This window comes from Gymnogyps californianus, chromosome 1, assembly GCF_018139145.2.
Source record: "Gymnogyps californianus isolate 813 chromosome 1, ASM1813914v2, whole genome shotgun sequence".
NCBI lineage: Eukaryota > Metazoa > Chordata > Aves > Accipitriformes > Cathartidae > Gymnogyps > Gymnogyps californianus.
This window is the reverse complement of record NC_059471.1, coordinates 137,198,689-137,221,320: the sequence shown is the minus strand read 5'-3', so window position 1 is coordinate 137,221,320 and position 22,632 is coordinate 137,198,689. Positions and strand designations below refer to the sequence as shown.

At 42.1% G+C, this 22,632-nt stretch overlaps 1 protein-coding gene across 1 annotated transcript in view; it reads left to right on the top strand.

Moving 5' to 3' along the window:
• Positions 1–22,443: 22,443 nt before the first annotated feature.
• Positions 22,444–22,632, top strand: part of FAR2 (fatty acyl-CoA reductase 2) — a 159,594-nt gene continuing 159,405 nt past the window's right edge. The window contains exon 1 of the mRNA XM_050904280.1: positions 22,444–22,479. The gene's annotated coding sequence lies outside the window, so the exon portion shown is untranslated. The remainder of the gene's footprint in view (positions 22,480–22,632) is intronic.

The window sequence follows — 22,632 nt, the reverse complement described above, 5'->3', positions numbered from 1 at the left end:
CTTTTAAAACTCATGTCATAGTACTAATAACCCCTACTGGGATCCAAGGCTTTAGTGGTAGAAATAAACTGTTTTCAACACAGTGCTATGAAACTATTTGTTAGATGAACAAGGGAAAACAAAGAACTAAATCATGCAGACATTAATCTGGCATTTCAAGCAGGTCAGACAAAGCAATGCATTTTGTTTTTATATTTTATTCATGCTACTTCCTTCCCCTCTCCCCATCTCCGCTTAGAATATACAAATGATTGAGTCACAAAATATCTGCTTCCAGGCAATCTAACTCACAGCAACAAGCAGAACAATTTTTAAAAAATCCATTAAAATAATAATTTAGAGAAGAAAAGTGCCGTCCTTACAGAATCTGGAAGAATGAGGCTCCAAGGGCAGAAGGTGCCCCAGCCCAAGGTATTAAATTTGACTCTGAGCATGTGATGCAGTTTGTGGTAGCTGGAGGTCGCCAAAACATATGCCTAAACATCATTACTGGCAGTGGTGTATTTAACTCGCTCTGTTTCTGTTACCCTGAACTCACAGCAAATATTGAAACAGCATCTTTATCTGGTATTTCCTTTTGGACTGGTAGCATTTGAGGACTGGTAGCATTTTGAGGACTGGTAGCAAGACATTTGGGCATCTTGCACCCAATGAGGCTTTTTCAAGCCTCATTTTTTTTCTTGATGTACAGATTTCCCCCTGCCCCCTCCCCCCCCCTTAATCCATTTAATGAGTTTTGGGCAGTTTCTTGAGTTCTGTGTTGAGCTGTCTCCTTTTTCAAGCTGCCATAGCTACCACTAGGCATGATTTTAAAGACTCAGTTCTAAAAATCATGTCCAAGGTTTACCTTTTGTTAGTATTTCGACTGAAATCATAAGATAATTTTTACCTAGCTTTCCTAAGAGCCCTGCTGGGACATGCATGTCCATATATGTATACTGTCTCTTCTGTGGAAATTCCCCTGAATTTCAAAAAGAATGATGTAAACAGGATTTTTCACACTTTTTGCAAAACACTGGAAGTCTGCTTGCTTGGGTGTATGCATAGATTTTATCCTTACAAAACAGAGGTAGTCTTGCTTATTTATAGCAACCTATGTTTTCAAAAAGAATTTAGACCTTGATCCAAAAGACCTTTAAATCCACGTGAACTTATACCTAGCTGTACGGTTTTAGCTAATACACTTGTAAAGGTTCACAGTTTTTGTTTGTCAGGAAGAGTATATGTCAGAAAAATGTCTGCAAGTCTTCATGTATATTTTTACATCACTCCCAAAGTGCTATGGCTTTAGTAAATACAGCTACGAAAATAAAATTTGAGGGACTATATTCACACATTGAGAGTATTTTTAGAATTTTCCTCTGCTTTAAATTATCTGCAGCTTAAAACAATGTTTCTTAAGACCTGGAGCAATATATTTGAAAATGGTAGGCAGTCAAAGAAGAAAAAAGTTTCTGGAAGTAAACAATTTAAAAAATTCCTATTCTCTCATGTTCCATTTGAGGATTTTTGTAAAAGCAGACTGATTAATCCTCCTGTCACATTTATGAGGCTGATATATTTTAATATATTCATTTTTCCAGAGGGAGAAACTGAGGTTTAAATAAAACAAAGCAAAGAGATCATAGTAAATGTACAACAGTCAAAAATAACAACTAGATCCTTTGCCTCCCCACTCACCATATAAAAGGTTCTCCTTCCGTGCCCAAGAGCGATCAAAGCTTTGGCTAATAGTCAGACAAGGTGTATTAGAAGCAATTCATTGTATGAGCATGCTAACCCGAAGGGCATATTTTCATCACAGCACAAAGATAATATTACTTTGCAGCCCCAAACACTGACAGCACATCACCGGAGAAATGTAAGAAATGCTGCTTTGGAAACAGCAGAAAGCTTGAGAAGTACATCTCCTCCAGTGAACTGACACCAGCCGAATCCTTACTAAACATATTTAATGCTGCATCATATGATTACCTGATGTATACTTACAAACCACTGTTGTGTATATGCATTTTTGCTTTTCTGTAGTATGATGAAAAATGCTGGTTCATATGCAGAAGGTTTTAGATTTCTTTTTCATATGGCTTTGAACTTTGTAGTGATGACTAGAGAAGGCATACATTTTCACTGCAGTTTAAAGTCATGGCAGGAATGCTCTTTTTTCTTGCCTCAGAAGTTCCAGGAGCATTACATTAGATTTTCCTTTTCTTCCTTGGAATGCGGAATTTGACAGATGTACTCTGAACCCTCACATTTTTACTGAAGCAATAGTGATGACAACCGTTTAGCAGTGGTATCATTTCATGCATGTGAATTCAATCTTGGAAGTAGTATGAATGAAGGAAGATAAATTTCATTTTAAATATTTTAACAACCTTTCAGTTACTCATATTTCTTACATTGTCAACATGATACTAATTCTCTACTCTTCCATATTAACATTTCAAGTGTAAGATGCTAGGATAATCTTTTAGTATACTAGTTCTAAGTAGATGAAGCTAGAATTTTTTAATGTAAAATCTAGAAATATTTTTCTCCATTGATTTATTTTTTCCTTTTTTTTTGTTTTATTCCTTTCTGTTTACCTCAGAAGCTCCATTTCTTTTTTCTTTTTTTCTTTTTCTTTTTTCCAGTTCCCTTCAAGAAAATCTTATTAACATTCATAAAAGAAACAAACAAAATGCCACAGAAACCATATGAAATTCTGCTGAAGAAAATGTCATGCTAGGAATACAGTGAATAATGATGACTTGATGTTTCAAAGCCCATGCCAGATGACTGGTAGGGATAAGGATTGTGAGGAGTCCAGGAAAAGAGAGGCTACCGTTGCCAAGTAAATTTCCCCTTCAGTGGAAAGCTGTCATCCTGCCTCCATTAGGACTTCCCTTCCTTTCTGCCTAACGATGATGAGCATTCAAACAATGCTTTTTTAATACTTTGGAGGCCCAATAAATGGAGGATGTTTGCATATGTCCTGAAGACTCATATCCCCTGCTCTTCACCCCACCATTACAAGAAAGGTTTAAATGATACCCTGTTATCAGTGTGCAAGGCCGCTTAGAACCATCTTTTTCTTTTGCTCAATAGTTCAGCGTCCTTGCCTTCAGACCCAAACTGCTCTCAGCAACTAAACAGGAAAGCTGAGTCATGCAATGAATTTTCCAATTTTCCTTCTGAGGGGTAGGCAATTGTTTTCTCATACTTCTTTGAAAGCTGGATGATAAATAACCCTCCTTTTTGCATTAGACCCCATACCTTCAGGAAGGAGAGCACTTGGCCTTTTGCATTGCAGATTTTAAGGGGGGTGATTTCTAAGCCATATATTGTGAAGCTAGACCTAGCTGTGATCTGAACAAGAAGGATTGGATAGAAATGTGGCGCTCTGCCCATGTCAGATAATGCAAAAGTCCACCAGCCATCCCAGGTGGGGTCTAACAGCTTCTAGGGGTCTCTTCAGCCTCTCCCCTCCAAACTAAATCTGTACTGGTATCTTGATTCCTGTTAAATTTCAGCTTACATAGTGATCATTGAAAATCTTCCCCTTGGCCATTAGGCAGAACAAAACTGCTTTGGATTCAGCCTTTCAAAACATCAAATATTTTGCTCTCACACCTGAAACCTACTCACTGCCATGGGCAGCTGTTGGATGTTCAGTGCTAAACTGGGAAGAAAACTAAAATTATTTTACAAGCATAAGTTTAGACTCAAAATCTTTAAAATTTTTGAAAATTTTGGAAGGCAGTAGAGAACGTTACTTGAAATCCTCCTGATAACGTTTTATATGTTATAACGCTATAAAAAACCATCTAACAGAGGCACCGTATTACCTTAAATAATGGATGTTTATATACTTTAAATGAAGCAGTAGCATCAGTTGCAAATGTTGAACTTCACTCTCAAAACAGAAACCTTTGCCCCAGTGCTAAACACCCCTCCCTCACGCCAGGACAGATTCGCTGTGCTGTGCTGCTGGACCACTTTCTACCTGTCTATTCAAAACACTCAAAAGAGAGAGGCTTTTCCTCAATCAGCCGCCTTCTGTGGTAAGGGCTCTCCAACAGAAGAAGGTAAGCTTGCCTCCCCTCTCTCAGTAGCAGCAAAGTGGGGTTGTTCAACAGGATCTGTTGATTTAGGCATGGGGAGATTTATAGAAGCGCTCAGCTTGGGTCTAAAACATGCCAAGAGGAGACATACATATCTGACATGCTCTCAAATGGGCAACCACTCTGAAGAATAGCTTTAAACATGCTTTCTGGAAGAGGTTCCAAAGACATGCATGCTTACCAAGGTGAGTCAGGCAAGGGTGGAGTACAGACCATGCTCTCACATAGAGCAAAGTGTGGCTGGAGTTGGAAATCAAGTTGATGCAAGAGAAAGTTAAACTCTTACTACCACCCCCACTGGAGGATGGGCAGTCTAAACCATGGGCCGTTTGGGTGGGGCTAGAGCCTGGTAAGGGGAAGGATGCCCCCATCCTGCAGGGCAGAGCAAGGTCTGAGCTCAGAGTGGGGGTAGGTAAATGACAGCAGAGAAGCTGAGACATAAGCACGGCTGTGATGAAGACTCCTTCATGTTGTGTCCATCTATGGTCACGGTCCACTGGAGCCAGCTACGACAGGCTGTGTCCGGCACAGGGCACCCCCTGGTCTCTTCTGACAGAGGCCACCCCTGCAGCCCCCCTGCTACCAAAACCTTGCCACCTACACCCAATGAAATGTCATATAGCTTTAATGCTATAAACTCTGTGAATATTGCCATGCCCCATGCTTGCAATCCACTTCAGCATTTTACCACTGCAGAGAGTCTGTCTTACAGGGGACTATGAGCTTGGTGGGCCGAAGACTCTTCTCTTGCTTTGGTCAGTGCCTCACCCAGTAAAGCCTTGACCCATCATTGAGGTTTCTGGCTATTATTGCAGTAAAAACCAATACATTTGTTTCATCGAAGCACACCTGTGCATCTTAAGCCTTTGCCTTTCCTACTTCCCACACAAACAGCATGTCCTGGGTTTTTTGGTGATTTTTTTTTCCCAAGCACCCTCTTGGACATGATGGAATAAATCAGCTCAAGTACTGCCTCTCCTCCCAAAATTTGTATACACATTCATCTTTGCTATGAAATCTGACCTTTTTCCCAGACTTGATTCAGAAGTAGGAAAAGTAATCCTGCAAAAAGCCTGGGTTGCTGAAATTGCCTCTGGTGTCCAGAATTCATTATATAAGGAATTCTAAACTCAAAAGAGCTGTAAACAGCAACAAAACTTCTTAAAACTTAATTTCAAATATACTTTTTCCTTGTCTTTTTTTTTAACCTTGTTAATAGTGAAGTCAGTGCAAGCTTATTGCTTTGTTGGTTTCTTTGCTTTCTGTACTTGTTATCTGTAATTTCTGAAAGTTAATTTCCTCTCTCTGTCTTTCTGTATGATGATAGACAAGCAAATTTACCATCCTCTCAAGCTTTCTTTCTTTTTCACATATACAAACAATTTCTTTATATGTAAGAAGGATGGGGTGGGCATTCTCAGTAACCAATTACAAAATCACACATCCAGTTTGGAGTTCTTTTTTGTTTTATTTTGCTTTGAATTTTTTACATTTCTAAGCGCTAAAACTCAATCCAGATTTACATACTCAGAAACCTCCTGTGGCCATGCCTGTGCAGTTTAAACAGTAGAGCCTGACAAACACCACAATTATCAGTAAATGTGTTCCCAGCCCTATATACGTTCTGCAAGAGCCATGCATCCTGATAGTCCAAAAAGCACTTGGTAAGAAAGTATTTATGTATAGAGGAGGCCAATGCATTTCTCTCTTCTCGCCTTATGAGAATGTCTGCTTAGTCCCTTGCTATGTTCATAGAATCATAAAATGGTTTGGGTTGGAAGGGACCTTAAAGATCATCTAGTTCCAACTCCCCTGCCATGGGCAGGGATACCTTCCACTACATCAGGTTGCTCAAAGCCCCATCCAACCTGGCCTTGAACACTTCAGGGGATGGGGCATTCACAACCTCTCTGGGCAACCTGTTCCAGTGTCTCACCACCCTCACAGTGAAGAACTTCTTCCTCACATCTAATCTAAATCTACCCTCTTTCAGTTTAAAGCTGTTACCCCTTGTCCTATCACTACACGCCCTCGTAAAAAGTCCCTCCCCATCTTTCCTGTAGGCCCCCTTTAAGTACTGGAAGGCTGCTATAAGGTCTTCCCGGAGCCTTCTCTTCTCTAGGCTAAACAACCCCAACTCTCTCAGCCTGTCCTCACAGGGGAGGTGCTCCAGCCCCCTGATCATCTTCGTGGCCCTCCTCTGGACCTGCTCGAGCAGGTCCATGTCCTTCTTACATTGCAGGCCCCAGAGCTGAACACAGTACTTGAGGTGGCGTCTCACAAGAGTGGAGCAGACAAGGAGAATCACATCCCTCAACCTGCTGGCCACACTTCTTTTGATGCAGCCCGGGATACGGTTGGCTTTCTGGGCTGTGAGTGCACATTGCTGGCTCATATTCAGTTTTTCATCCACTGATACCCCCAAGTCCTTCTCTGCAGGGCTGCTCTCAATTCATTCTCCACCCAGCCTGTATTTGTGCTTGGGATTGCCCCAACCCAGGTGCAGGACCTTGCACTTGGCCTTGTTGAACTTCATGAGGTTCACACAGGCCCACCTCTCAAGCCTGTCAAGGTCCCTCTGGATGGCATGCCTTCCCTCCAGCATGTTGACCGCACCACATGGCTTGGTGTTGTCAGCAAACTTGGTGAGGGTGTACTCAATCCCATCGTCCATGTCACCGACAGAGATGTTAAACAACGCCGGTCCCAATACCAGCCCCTGAGGAATGCCACTCGTCACTGGTCTCCACTCAGACATCGAGCTGTTGACCGCAACTCTCTGAGTGTGATGATCCAGCCAATTCCTTATCCACCGAGTGGTCCATCCATCAAATCCATGTCTCTCCAATTTAGAGACAAGGATGTCATGCGAGACAGTGTCAAATGCTTTGCACAAGTCCAGGTGGACGAAGTCAGTTGCCCTTCCCTTATCCACCAATGCTGTCACTCCGTCGTAGAAGGCCACCAGATTTGTCAGGCACGATTTGCCCTTAGTGAAGCCATGTTGGCTGTCACCAATCACCTCCTTATTTTCCATGTGCCTTAGCATAGTTTCCAGGAGGATCCACTCCATGACCTTGCCGGGCACAGAGGTGAGACTGACTGGTCTGTAGTTCCCTAGGTCTTCCTTTTTTCCCTTTTTAAAAATGGGGGTTCTGTTTCCCCTTTTCCAGTCAGTGGCAACTTCCCCGGACTGCCACGACTTCTCAAGTATGATGGATAGTGGCTTAGCAACTTCATCCGCCAGTTCCCTCAGGACCCACGGATGCATCTCATTAGGTCCCATGGACTTGTGCACCTTAGATGTGTTCCTTAGATGGTCTCGAACCTGATCTTCTCCTACAGTGGGCGATTCTGCATTCTCCCAGTCCCTGCCTTTGCTTTCTGCGACTTGGGCGGTGTGGCTGGAGCACTTGCTGGTGAAGACTGAGGCAAAAAAGTCATTGAGTACCTCAGCCTTCTCCATATCCCAGGTAACCAGGTCTCCCGTTTCCTTCCAGAGAGGGCCCACATTTTCCCTAGTCTTCCTTTTATGACCAATGTACCTATAGAAGTTTTGTTGCCCACTAACAACTGACTTGTCTTACCTTAGTCAAGGTTTGACGTGTCTTGACTCAATGTGCCATCCTATCAACTTCTGTTATAGCAGAACATTTTAACACAATGTAGTCAAAATGGGGGCTTGAGTAACAAAGCTCATCACAAATCTGACCAGCATCACTTGAAGCTGAAGAGATGGTAGGATTTAATAGACAATGGAATTGCGGAAAGTCCACACACACACACCCCCTGTTCTGAGCTATTTTGAGCTCAGTGCTCTGTTATTTCATGTGCACATGGTGGCCTGAGATGGAAATGAATAGAATTTTCTTGTCTTGCCTTGCTTGCTTTATGACTCGAAATGAGTTTTAAAGCCGTTGACTCTCATGCTTCAATAAACAGTTATTCTTTATTCCTAATGGAGTATTGAATGCCCCCAGGATCAGGATCTCTTCCCCATCCATCCACCCCGAAATGCCTTTAATTTTGGAAGACAAGAGATTAACCAGACTTTGTGCAGCACTACAAAAATTGCCATCAAGTGGAAATAAATGAAATATATGGATATCTGTTGAGGAACAACACCCCTTTCTGCAGGTATATTCCATTGTTTAACTAATTCAAATACAAATGAATTTTTAACACCAAAAGCTAGATCTTTCATTAATTCATGATACCTGATCATGCTGTAGTAACTAAATACAGTAGTATAGAAGAGAATGAAGTAGCTGATTTGGAATGAAGCTATCATTGTATGCTATCAATGATGTTCTCTAAAGGGGAAAAAAAATGACTTGTCAATATGATACAAAACATTGCTACCAGACTAAGAAAAAAAAGATCCTGGGTATCATGTGAGAAAGAAATATTGATAACTGTAGCTATTATCCCATTGAACCAAGAAGGTCATGTCTGTGATGCAACGTGTAGGATTGAAACATTCATATATACCTATACTTTCTCGCACTGTGTTGCTGTTGAGTGATAATTAAAAAGACAAAACAAAACCATCCAGTCACCTCTGTCCAAATTACTGCTGGTACTTGAGCTTTCTGATCTTTGTCTCAGTTGCACAGTTGACTGGATACGGTTTCTTCCTCCTGTTCTGGTCATCTTATTTTGATTTTTACCAGTTCAAAACCAGAGCACTTACTTTGAAAGAGAATAGCCAAAATAGCTGAGAGGCCTACTGGATTCTGAAAAATTGGAAACCGAAAACCCCTTGATCTCAATTGTATTTCTGGCAAATTATTTCTGCAGTCCTGCATAATTAGTAATTTAAGGCCCGTTTTTGTTAAACTGTGGTTATCTTGGTTCAGCTGTGTTTACTGTGATCTGCACAAGGACTGGATATTTTACTGCAGTGAAAACAATGAATGAAGGAAGCTCATCAGAGCAATTTAAGCTGCCTGAAAATTTGACTCCTTAGGTTCAATCATTTGCTACTAAAGGATTTTATTTAGTTAAGTTCTTCAGGCAGCCCAAGGATTTGACTGTTGGGATGTGTAGAATGTGATTTAAGCTAGCAATTGCTTCAGGGTGTCCCTTAAAACACACACACACCCCTTTTTACTGATTTAGGCGATTTTTTGTCAATAACAAAAGGATGGTGATGTACTTGAACATAATCCTTTCTCTGTTTCTTCTTACTGATGAGTTACATTGGGCAAATGGTGGGAACAGACATCTCCAGAGCCAAAGGAGCAACATAAATCTTCTTGAGAAGGCGCCTTGAGAATCAAAGCCACAAAACTGGAAGCTATTAAACCAAAACAAAAACTTTCATTTTTCAGTCCTTTATTCATCAAATTTATCACCTTTTTTGACCACAGGAAAGAACAAAAAATTTGTTTTCTCTGTAACACAACCCTGCTGTAACCTTTGCCGACTGGTTGCTTAATAAAAAGCTGAAATAATGAGCATCTTTTTGTATGTTCAGAGTCCCTGCAAGCAGGATTATACTTTTAGGTACACATCAGTCACTTATTGGCTAATACTCACAGTAGATAGCTAGAACTAATGTGATACTAGTCTAAGCACTAGTATGCCTACCGGTCCCATGCAGGCAGTTCTTGAGTCTGCTGGCTGGGCAGCTGACAATCCGATGGGAAACTGCTGGCCTGTGCTATATATACAGGATCATCCTTATTCTTGCTGAGTTGCCTTCTGACTTTACAATGTTTTATCTTGAGGTCTGACACTTTTCCGTGTTGCTATTTTTTCTCAAGTCACTATCCCTGTCTCAATTTCACTTCGGTCTTTATTTTCTCTTTTCTTATCTTGCATGGGATGCTCTTCTACAGCTTGACAAAAAAATCATTTTTGCAAAGCTAGCCAAGGTCATACAGCCTGTGCTTCTCAAAAGGGGGCTAATGGTCAGGGATAGGTGAGCCCCTGTACTGTAGATCATGCAACAGTCATTTGTTCTGGAACTTTATAGGTGTTTTGGAGTCCAGTAATTAATAATATTTACCAGATAATTGGGTTTTAACCCTGCTTCTAGTGGTTTACTAAGAGTTTGTCACACTTTGAATCCTTTTGCTGAAATGCTGAAACTCCCTACTCTTATCAAGACAGTTTATGGCAAGGATTACATCAGGAAGAAATGCCGGTAAGGAACAGAAAATATTTGAAGGAAAAGCCTGTGCTGTCAAACTGCACGAAGACTAAACATCTGCACATGTAAGAAATTAATACTACCAAATGAGACATAGAAATGAGAACCAGGAAATCAGATTAATGAACGTGTTAAATAATACTTTCTCTTTTGTATATGAAATTGTAGTAGAACTCTGTATTTCTGATACGGATCTGGATTTTTTTAATACTAATTTGTAACTTTGCTAGCAGAAGTACTTCAAATATGCAAAAGCAGTTAGCCCTTGAACAGTGTTCCTACTGACTCACTCCCTGGTAGTTCCACCAGACTCGTCTTTCTTAGCAAGCTTCAAGCAAGATATCTGCTATATCTTCTCTTTTTGCAATTCACTTTAACTTTATTTTGTGCTAGTATTTACTCTTGTTTGTCCCTTGTTTTACAATGGCATTACAAATATTACAAATAACTGAGAAGGGGCTTTCAAACCATCTTGCATGGCCTGCTAGGCCTCACAGATTTGATGCCAGTATGCTTGTTGGACTATAATGTACTTGTTTGTGCTGTTGCACCTTGCTGTTGGCTTCCTTTATTTGATTCTCTGGGTTGTTCATATATCTAGCTTATCTAGATGCCACCGCACTGAAGTGGGCGATGGCACCATCACGGCCAAAGACCTCCTTGTCTAAATATGGCACTGCTGCACAGTTGCCTTCAGCTTCATCACTGTTGGTCTTCCAAATCTGGAACTACGAAGCACACACAGTAGCTCACTACAGGTTAGACTGTCTCGCCTTTGCTCTGTGTGGTTTTCTCACAGCTGGGCTCGGTCTTGCTTGCCGGTGCATAGTGGCCTTGCGCACTACGCCCTTTTGTTATGGAATAATCCTTCATCCCCAAAGGCACGGACAGAATGATACAATATTCTGTAGTAATTATATGAATAAACTGGGTTTGTGCTTTCTTTAGATTAGTTGCCAAGGTATCTGACACTTTCTCTAGTGTTCTCAAGGAATATCTGGTACTCCATATCATAACCTAGACATCAGTAGGGAATAATGAATAGCATGATCTCATATATATAAAGAATTGAGTGCCTTCAGAAAATTTAGTGTACATCTCTGACTTTCTGCAAAATACCACTAGGTGTCCTCTCATAGTAACTTTATTCCTGTAATATGTATCTAATTGTATTCAGGGATGGGAAAATCCAATAAAATGAAAAAGCCTTGTAAATGTATACCTCAGAACTGATTTTTGGCTTAACTTCTGTAAGGTTTTTGAAGCTCAGTTTTATTTCTGAAATACAAGAAATATTGGGGTGTTCCCAGCTCATATTTCTGTGCAGTATTAATCTGATTTCCAGATCATACCGGTTTGCATAAAGATCAAAATAATTTGGGGAAATAATAAAAAATATGCTATATCAGAAAACTGCTAACATGTGTCTGTAAGCTGGAGATTTACAGATTTACAGATCAGCCGATCAACAAATAACCAATTCCACCTTTGGACACCTATTTAAAAAGTTGAAAGATTACAGTACAAACATTGTAAGGTCTATGGTTAAAAAAGCAGGATTAAGGCTCATGTGACAAGGAGCCTATGGCTTGACATTTTGTGATGTAAGGCACTTCAGACATGCACAGAGCATTATTTGTTTAGGCATAATTTGACCTGAAAACATGAGGTATTTCATTAATTCTTTGCAGCTCTATGATGTTTCACTGCTGGTTATTCAGTATTCAGTGCTGACACTGAATCGGTGAAAAACAGCAGCTAATTTCAAATCATAGAATCATAGAATCATTTAGGTTGGAAAAGACCCTTAAGATCATCGAGTCCAACCATTAACCTAACACTGCCAAGTCCACCACTAAACCATGTCCCTAAGCACCACATCTACATATCTCCTAAATACCTCCAGGGATGGTGACACAACCACTTCCCAGGGCAGCCTGTTCCAATGCTCGATAACCTTTTTGGTGAAGAAATTTTTCCTAATATCCAATCTAAACCTCCCCTGGTGCAACTTGAGGCCATTTCCTCTTGTCCTATTGCTTGTTACGTTTGAGAAGAGACCGACACTCACCTCGCTACAACCTCCTTTCAGGTGGTTGTAGAGAGTGATAAGGTCTCCCCTGAGCCTCCTTTTCTTCAGACTAAACAACCCCAGTTCCCTCAGCCACTCCTCATAAGACTTGTGGTCTACAGCCTTCACCAGCTTCGTTGCTCTGCTTTGGATGCACTCCAGCACCTCAATGTCTTTCTTGTAGTGAGGGGCCCAAAACTGAACACAGTATTCGAGGTGCAGCCTCACCAGTGCTGAGTACAGAGGGACGATCTAAGTGCCGGGTCCTGCACTTGGGTCATAACAACGCCATGCAATGCTATAGGCCTGGGGAAGAGTGGCTGGAAAGCTGCCCAGCAGAAAAGGACCTGGGGGTACTGGTTGACAGCCAGCTGAATATGAGCCGGCAGTGTGCCCAGGTGGCCAAGAAGGCCAACAGCATCCTGGCTTGTATCAGAAATAGCGTGGCCAGCAGGAATGCATGATGGTACATTAGTCTGACCTTCTCAAATTTCTGATTTTCTTTCTATTATAACCACATGAGGAAGCTGTAAGTGGGTTAGATTACTGTTATTTAAGAAATCAGCCTGTCCAAAGTCTCTTGGCAGCTTTCCATTGCATAGCCATGATTTTCCTTCATCATAAACACCAGGTTTGAATTAAATTCAATCAGGCTGACAGGTGATAAGATCTGTTAATATAATCATCTTACTTTTAAACATTAATTGTAGGCTTAATTTTTAAGTTTCTTCTCAGAGTCCCTAATCTTCAGCTGTACCTTGGGCAAAGGCTAATAAATTGTCAGAAAAAAAGTGAAACTGCAAAACGTGGATTCTTTGTATTAAGAAAATAAAAGCAATATTACCTAAATCAATTAATTCCCTCCCTCCGCCAAGAAAAAAAACCAAAAACCGAAACCTAAATATATATCAGTAGCAAAATGATTTTTTAAAACTTGTTTGTAACATGTGGCAATTAATCTTCTGTTTGGAGTTTGACTCATGTATTACTTCTCAAATGTCTGTCACTCCACTAATCAGAATTTTAGGATCTGTCTAAACAATGATTCAAAAAACACATCTTCCATTACGTTTCAGTTTGCTTCACTCACTTGGTGTATATTATAGAATCATAGAATCATTTGGTTTGGAAAAGACCTTTAAGATCATTGAGTCCAACCGTAAAGGTGGGGTGGGGTATAGTGATGAGTATTAGGTGGGGTATAGTGATGGGTCTGTGAATTTTGAAGATTAGCTGACATATCCTGGCTCAGTGTGGGTAGGAAAGAGGGGCTGTGCATCTGCATGACTGCTGTCACATCAGCAGAACTGGAGCATAGCCACAACCCAGAGAGTGTTTGTGTGAGGACAAGCTGGCTGAAGTGCCCACAGCCTTGAAAGAAGACCATGCTGGAAGCTCTGTGCAGGCAACTCTGTGAGTGTGCTTCCAGCCTCCTGCATGGACAGCAGCAAAGCAGAAAGTCAGGTGAACAAGTCCTGAGTCAAGTTTTATTTGCTTTATTTTGCTTCATTTGCGCCATCACCCGGCAACACGGATCATGACTGACCTAATAAAAATGGTATTAACAGCACTCTAAAAACTGATGGGATGACAGTTTTATGTAATGTGGGTGCACACTGGCTGTGTTATAACCATGGGTCTTATAAAAGTTGCAGAAGATATATCCTTTCCAAACCCAGAGTAACAACCATATTGGAGAAAAGATTAGAGGGCAAGCTGACTTGCTAAGTCAGAAATATCAGAACTGTGTACTGGAAGCCACAGAGATAACAGGTGTTCATTTAACATTTGGTTGCTAAATAAGCATCATGTAAAAGAAATTTCATTCCAGTCCCTCAGATCAATGAAGCTGGGCAGCCATAAGTAAGAGTGAGTGGCTGGTTAAAATTATTTTAATAAAGACATGATTTTCTGGCATCATCACACAGGGCTTAGAATAAACTTAATAGTTATTGGATTTGATTATATTATTATTATTATTGTTATTATTCCTATAGGCCTCCACCCACAGTTAGGTTTTTCAGCTAAACTATGTCTGTGCTGCTCTGCAGTCCATTTTATACATGTGGTCTTGGAGCAAGTGATCCTGCTAGCTGTGGTTCAGAATCTTCATCTGAATAAGCAGTATATTATCAAAATGCAAGTGAAAGATAAGTGTAGAATTATATATTACCTAAAATCACCTCGTCTCAGAAGTTCCCTTCCTGTATTGCAGTGGTACAGGGCAACTTCAGCCTCGAAGCAACATAAATATCATAGGTCAAGCTGCAACTTGTTAAAGCTACAGGTAGAAATTTCTGGGGGAAAAACCAAGGTTAATTAATTTTGTATGCTTTCTGTTATATTTCTTTTCCCCTCTGGATGCTTAATGGAAAATGATTGCTTTGCTCAGAGTGCCTCACAAAAATTGAACTGCTCTCATTGGCAAGAATTCAGAGAAACACTGATGTCTGGGAAGGAGCCAAACAAAGCTTACCTTTTAATAAAATGAAAACAAAACAACAGAAAAATTGATGCTCAAGAGTGAGTTTTGAGAACCTGTAGCATGAGTTTTGCAATGTATCAAAGTACTTGCAGTCCTTTTCAGAGGAAACTGCAGATGTTTTGACTCCGTGCTGTTCTCATGCTGTTCATCCTTGTCCATCTTATCCTAAAAAAGCCTGTAACACTTGTTTGCTATACAGTCCCACAAGACTTCAGACAGATTATTATTGCTTCTCAAGCTGATCAGCATCTGGATGGTGCATGTAGAACCACCCTATCTGAGACCTTGACATACTCTCTTGGGGTTCTTTAGTCAGAAATACAATCTCAAAATAAGGCAGTGCTGCTACAGATACTGTAGTTTTCTAAGCAAGCAATAAACTTTGTGATTTATATCAATCATGACTAGAAAAGTGAGTTTGAAATAAGTATTTCAAGCATGGCCTTCTAAGCATTTGGTTAAAAAGATTCTCCGCAGCCAGCTGGGAAAGCTCAATCATGAACCTAACGAGCCCATGCTGAATGGTGCGTACATGAGGGACTGCATGTGTGCATTGTGCTTAGCATCTCCTGAATGCTCCTGCAGGAGATGGTCTCGCTTCAGCAACTGTATGATTATGACAGCAGCACCAGTCTCTGTAAATTGTGATTTTATACTGCAAACATCTTGCCAGCTGCCGTTCTTCCTTCTCTCTATATTACGCCGGTAAAAGGGAATCGGCAGAGCTATATCGATTAGCATCGGGTAAGGTTCTGGCCTAAAAAGGGAACGGACCCCCCGCCACACATGGAGACACTTCAGGAGCAGTGGCTGGACCTGCCTCTACCTCTGAGTTATTCTCCATGTTCTGTTTTACTCAAGAGACTTTGAAGAAAATAATTTTGACGTGAGAGAGGAAGGTGGCATTAAAACTTACCTTGATGGAAGCACAAGGTAAAGACTGACACAGAATTCTCTTAAAGTGTATTTTCAAAACAGTACTCATTGCATAAGTTTGATACTGTTAAATGAGTCCTTTTAACTAAAAGAGAGGCCACAAAATTAAGCATCAAATGCCCTTAGGAAAATAATTCTTAAAAATGTTATGAATCATTCCTTGTGAATGCCAACATATTAATTAGTCTGATAAAGCTTACTTTCTCAAGCAAGTATAAAACCAGAAATGTTATCACAAAGTCTTTTTTCCATTTGCTTGGAGAAAGAGTGAAGGGCATTTCACACAGACTGTGAAATTTGCAAGTTGTGTGGCCTCTTTCTTGCCCATAGAGTTGTGTCATGAACATGGCGAGGAGCTAGAACAGTATGAGCTGTGTGTATTTAATGAAGAGAAAGAGTTTTACAAAATGATCTAATACTTGCCTACCTGAATTTTCTCATATGCTTCTTGAGATGTTCTTTGACAAGACCTTGATCCTGGTTGAGAGAGTCTTTGCTAACAGTGTGTCCCAGGAATATGAAGAGATATTTTGTTTTGGGCCACAGGATATGATGTGAACCCCAGATTTCCCCATTGTATTGGGTTTGCGTGGCAAGGTTTTGGTAGCGGGGGGGCTACAGGGGTGGCTTCTGTGAGAAGGTGCCAGAAGCTTCCCCTGTGTCCAATAGAGCCAATGCCAGCCAGCTCCAAGACGGACCCGCCACTGGCCAAGGCTGAGCCAATCAGCGACAGTGGTAGTGCCTCTGGGATAACATATTTAAGAAGGGAGGGGTGGAGGAAAGGTGTTTTTAAGGTTTGGATTTATTTCTAATTATCCTACTCTGATTTCACTGGTAATAAATTAAATTAATTTTTTTTCCCCAAGTTGAGTCTGTTTCGCCCGTGACGGTAATTGCCGAGTGATATCCCTGTCCTTATCTCGACCCATGAGCCTTTCGTTATATTTTCTCTCCCCCGTCCAGTTGAGGAGGGGGAGTGATAGAGTGGCTTTGGTGGGCACGCGGTGTCCAGCCAGGGTCAACCCACCACAGTCCACCCCTCCCTTCTTCCCGGGCTTAACTTTATTCCCCATTTTCTCTACCTCCTACCCACCAGCATCACAGGGGGATGGGGAAGGTGGGTTTGGGTCAGTTCATCACACGTTGTTTCTGCCGCTCCTTCCTCCTCAGGGGGAGGACTCCTCACACTCTTCCCCTGCTCCAGCATGGGGTCCCTCCCATGGGACACAGTCCTCCACAAACTTCTCCAATGTGAGTCCTTCCCACGGGCTGCAGTTCTTCACGAACTGCTCCAGCATGGGCCCCTTCCATGGGGTGCAGTCCTTCAGGAACAGACTGCTCCAGCGTGGGTCCCCCGCGGGGTCACAAGTCCTGCCACCAAACATGCTCCAGCATGGGCTCCTCTCTCCACGGGGCCACAGGTCCTGCCAGGAGCTTGCTCCGGCGCAGGCTTCCCACGGGGTCACAGCCTCCTTCAGGCATCCACCTGATCCGGCGTGGGGTCCTCCACGCGCTGCAGGTGGATATCTGCTCCACCGTGGACCTCCATGGGCAGCCTGCCTCACCATGGTCTTCACCAGGGGCTGCAAGGGAATCTGCTCTGGTGCCCGGAGCACCTCCTCCCCCTCCTTCACTGACCTTGGTGTCTGCAGAGTTGTTTCTCTCACATATTCTCACTCCTCTCTTCCAGCTGCAATTGCTACTGTGCAGTAACTTTTCCCCTTCTTAAATATGTTATCCCAGAGGCGCTACCACCGTCGCTGATGGGCTTGGCCTTGGCCAGCAGCGGGTCTGTCTTGGAGCCGTCTGGCATTGGCTTTATTGTACATAGGGGAAGCTTCTGGCATCTCCTCACAGAAGCCACCCCTGTAGCCCCCCCGCTACCAAAACCTTGCCATACAAACCCAATACACCCATCTACTAACTAGCAGGCAGTGAACCTCTCTATAAGATAGTTGTTAAACCTGCAAAGCGTACAATATTTTAAGCTCTTCCCTGATGTGAGTAGTGTATGCTTAGGTGGCAACAGGATCTAATGCAAGACAGCATCATTTTACCTGTAAGCATGATCTCAAGTGGGGAAACTAGAACATATCTTTGCCCAGATAAAGCAAATCATTTTTTTGTCTGTGGGTCAAAAGCCAAAGTGGTTATTCTCATGCTTGTGGCAAACCAGGGATGTTGGTCAGCACCGCAGCTAAAGCCAGGAGTTGGAGAAGTCGTTGTCTGAACTGAAGACCTGCCTTCCTCACATAGCTGAACTTGGGAAAAAGAGAAGTAGTTTACATTTCTCGCCTTGATGATGGTCTTGTTAAAGTTAAGGCCTCCTCTGTTTAGCTCTGGTCTCAGATGGGGGAAGCAGGACGAACCCAGATGTAACAAATAGGATTCACATCATAGATATTAATGAGTAGGAATGCAAAGGTTAATATTTCCTTGGTTGGTATAAAGGGCATCAGATCTTCCTGACAAACTAAGGACGAAGACCCCAATTTCTACTGTTTTTGAGGTCCATGTCTGTAACACCTAATTCAATCTGTGACGTACTCATATCTGGGAGTATACACACTTTCCAGAATAATGCAGCTAGATTTTCTCAAGCTTTCAATAAAATAAAAGTATATTTCTCTGTTGAAATGAGGCATGAAAAAGGCAAGCTTAAAAAAAGTTGTTGAAGACAGTTGAGTGCAACTAAAAAGCAGGGATAAAATAAATTTCAGCCGTCAGACAACTTTAGCAATTTCTGTTAGAAAAATAAACAGTAATATTAAAATGGCTGCTGAACCTTTACCCTTAGATTCCCTTAGATTTCTGATATGTTGGTAGCCCTAAGGATCTGCATTTTTTTTTTTCCAGTTTATAGATCTCCTGGGCTCTTCTACTGTTTCTTCAGACTAAGCTGCTTTGCTCGTATTTAAAACAAACAGAAACAAACAAACCAACAAAACTCCGTATCTGTGCTTATTATTTCCAAAGCTGTTGAAAAGATTTTTGTTGCTAATAGTAATTCCATGTTCAGGATAACAGCTAACCTCAAAATAAGCAACAATATTTTCAACAAATGTTCTACCCAGCCTTTTAAGACTCGAGATGAGTACTAAACTGATTTTGTGTGTTCAACCAAGTGTGGGCACCATACAGAGTTACTGCCAGTGATGTTTATTTTAACAGCAATGAAGTTCTTTAGTGCTTCTTCTATTAAAGGACATCAGTGTCACAGAGTGGCTTTTAAACTAAACAGATGTTGTGGGATTTTTTTTCTGGTAAAAGTAAGATATACCACAGATAAACTGCAACTTGACTATAAATAAAAGTAATTTCTTAAGAAATTGCATGCAATTCTTTTTCTTGTGTAAATGAGCAGATTAAGCACTTCACTCTTGCATTTGGGTGAAACTATACTCCTGCTAGGATAGGATTCTTTCACTAATGGCCTGTGAATGACTTGAAGTTTGTTGTTAGGTATTTAAGTTATTACTCTGTTTAAGTGCTCCCTTAGTTTTGTGCTCTTAAGGCTTTGTTGACATTCTCTTGAGGTCTCTAACTTTTTAATGATGTAAAGGTATGTAAATCAAGCTCAAAGAAAAATGAGTTTCTTGGGGTTTGGCTATTTTGCAATGAGACAGTACGTACTGTTAAACATGCACAAGAGGTACACTTCATCTTGAATCCATAGGCTATTCGAAACAAAACTTTTCATACCTAAACCATACTGCTGAATTTGGCATATGAAGGGGGAAAGAACAACACATCCTCACCAGGTGATGTTTGTGCTTTGGCACGTGTTGAAATGAGACACTGGGTAAGACTGTGTCAACAGGTTACAGTAAGGCATCATTGTGTCTAGTACAGATCTGCAATTGCAACAGAAAGATTATTCCTTAGTTCATCGTCCATAAAAGATGAGGGGTTTTGTACTGAGACTAATCTGTCCCAAAGATACTCGGTTATGTGTTTCAAACATTCAACCCTTTCATCCTGATCTTCTGCCCCTTGGTAATCCATTAGATGTAGAGTTAGGGCACATTGTCAAAGGAAGTGAGGGAAGTACTGCTTTGATTCTTCCAATACTAGCTTCATGGACCCTCGTCAGGCAACTTCCCTCAAGCAGTTTTGCATCAAATCATTTAATGGTAGTTTGATGTAAAATTTAACTTTCCTACTTTTACGTCTTCCTTATACTGCTTAGGATAGAAGTTCAGGTGTATGCAATCTATAGCAAGGTCAGTTTCAAATTCATGCCTCATCCTTGTGATATGCACTAAAGTCCCAGGCTTGCAACAGGTCTTTCTCCAGCTCAGTCACTGCAACTACCGGTGGAATTAAGATGGCTACTCAAGAAAGAACAATGAAGGCTAATCTCTCTCATTTTTCCCTGAGTGCAGAGTACCCTGGAGAGTTTACTTTTTTTACTCCTTTTAAACATTTGTGATGCACAACTAGCTCAAAGGCATTTTTTTCAGCCAAGCCTCTAGATTTCCTCCAGCCCTTGACACATTTGAGAGCTGCATTACTACCTTCAGTTCATTGGTTCAAAGGGTAGCCTCCTCCGGTTGGCACTGTTTTAATGATTCTTTCTTGTTTCTTCATCTCCTTAACCAAATTATCCCCTCAACTTTTTTCTAGAGATTTCTGGGCAGCTGTCATGAACTGTCTCCTACATGCTACCTGTCTAATGTCCTAACTGGCTCTTAGTTGGGAACTGTTCTTCAAGCCTGCCTGCTTTTTCAAAACTTCACAAAGGAATTTCTATAGGTTTGTATATTTGAATGTACTTTGTCTCCCATGCAATGTCTCTTGAAAAAGTTTCTGCAAGAACTGATGCTTATCAAGCTCTCTATTCAATGTCCTGAAAGATTCTGCTAGCAATAGTTCTCTCCCATCCTGTGCTTCCCAGAAACTTTCCTTCTGGTTATTTTTCAGACTGCAAGATCATGGCCTTTGAACAAAGCCACCCCTGACTGTCTATTCTATTAATTCACTTCTTTTTGTCTACTTGTTCCCCATTTTGGTGCCAAGTCGTTGCCTTCAGCTGGCAGTTCAGGTATCGCTTTTTCAGTTTAGACAGGAGCCTGGCCAGTCTGTCAAGGCAGATGTTTATGTTAAAGAATATGCCTGAGATGTAGGCAACCAAAACCCTGTTTACTCGGAATTATCCCAGCAACCACCAGTCACTCTCTGCAAATAGCTTGGACTTCCTTGGGTAAGAACCATTTCCTGTGGTTTCTTTCCTTGCAAGTTCCCTCCCACTACATTTCCAATGAATGAATCCAAAACTCCTTTGCTAGAATCATAGAATCTTAGAATCATTTATGTTGGAAAAGACCCTTAAGATCATCGAGTCCAACCGTAAAAGAAGTTGTAGGTTGTTTTTCCTTGTAATGGAAAAAATGAAATTGAAGCCAGATTCCACTCTCCTGTTGAGTGCTCCAATCCATTGAGATAGATAGCACTCAGTTATTTGTGAAGGCAGCAGCCTTTCTTCCATCTATACAAATGATGAAGTCAATGTACTTTACATCCCACCCCTTTGTGTGGGCTGAATTCCCTGAATGGCTCTATCTGACTCCACACATAAAACCGTAATCCAGCTGTGTAGGTGTAGTGTGGAGACATAGATCTTGTGTCCTGGGCAATTTGGACCTTTATGGTCCACATTGGTCTTAGAGCCCTATGCCCAGGTGTCACATTAAGGGTAGTGGGACATGTACTGTAAGGACACTAGCCAGAATGAGGCGAAAATGTGAAGGCTTTGGAGACTCCACCTAGTCTTAGGCTTTGACTACGGGTGCCCAGGTGTGCAAACAGACATGTGCAGGGAGGTCTCATGTGGAAATGGCAGGCACCTGTAGCCTTAAGCTTCTCAATAAAGGAGCTAGAGGCTAGAGAACTGCAACTGGGGGTGTAGTACCTAATCCCTTTGTGTGTGGAGTTCTGCTGACAGCTCTGATACCGATTCAGTCATCAATGGGCATCTGACCCAGCCTCTCTGGGGCTAGCTTCTTTTCAGCACTAATAATTGAAGACAGTAATTAGATAAACACAACCTTGTAAAATTGATTAATGCTTGTACATACTGTAAGTGTAATAAGAGGATATAAAAGCACCACATTTTGCTGATTCTCATGTTGGGTTGAAAAGATCTTTCTAAGGGTGTATCTGCTATAGCTGAAGTGAGAAAATTAATATTTGTGGCAAAGGTAGGTATTAGTGGCTGAGTAGGTATGCTGCATGTCTCGTTTTTTTCCTAATGCTTGTGAGACAAATTGTGTCATTAAATTAATATGCCGGTTTTATAAGTCTGTTTCTGTGTACAACATTCTTCCTGATCGTTTTAAACACAGAGGTAAATTCTGCTTTAAGCCGAAGAGAGAGGGAGGTGTAATAACCTTGGGGGACACCCAAGGGAGCACTTGCCCTGCCCCTTCGTCATGGATTTGGAAAGCTTCGGTTCCCCCCCTCCCCTGGCCGTCTCCTTTCATCTCCTGGACGCCTGCCGGGGCTGCCGCCCAGCCCTCCTTCCCGCAAGCCCCGGCTGCCCGCTCACGCCTAGCGCTGCCGCTCTCCCTGGCAGCCGGAGGCGGGGGGAGGACGAGGGCAGGGAAGGGGCTCGGGGAGGCGCTGAGGAGCCGCCGCCGCCGCCGCTCGCCCCCTGCGCGCCGCCCCGGCCCCAGCGCCCCGGGGAGCCCGGAGGCGGCCGCGCCGGCAGAGGAGCCCCGCCACCCCGGTAAGGAGAGGAGCCCTGCGGGAGGGAGCCTTTTCTCGCCTGCTCTTCTGAATTCCTCCGAGGGCTGCTGCGGCGTGCCCGGGTACCCTGCGGCACGGCTAACGGGGGGAGCGGCGGCGGCAGGCTGCGCAGGGAGGGGGCAGCGAAACGTGC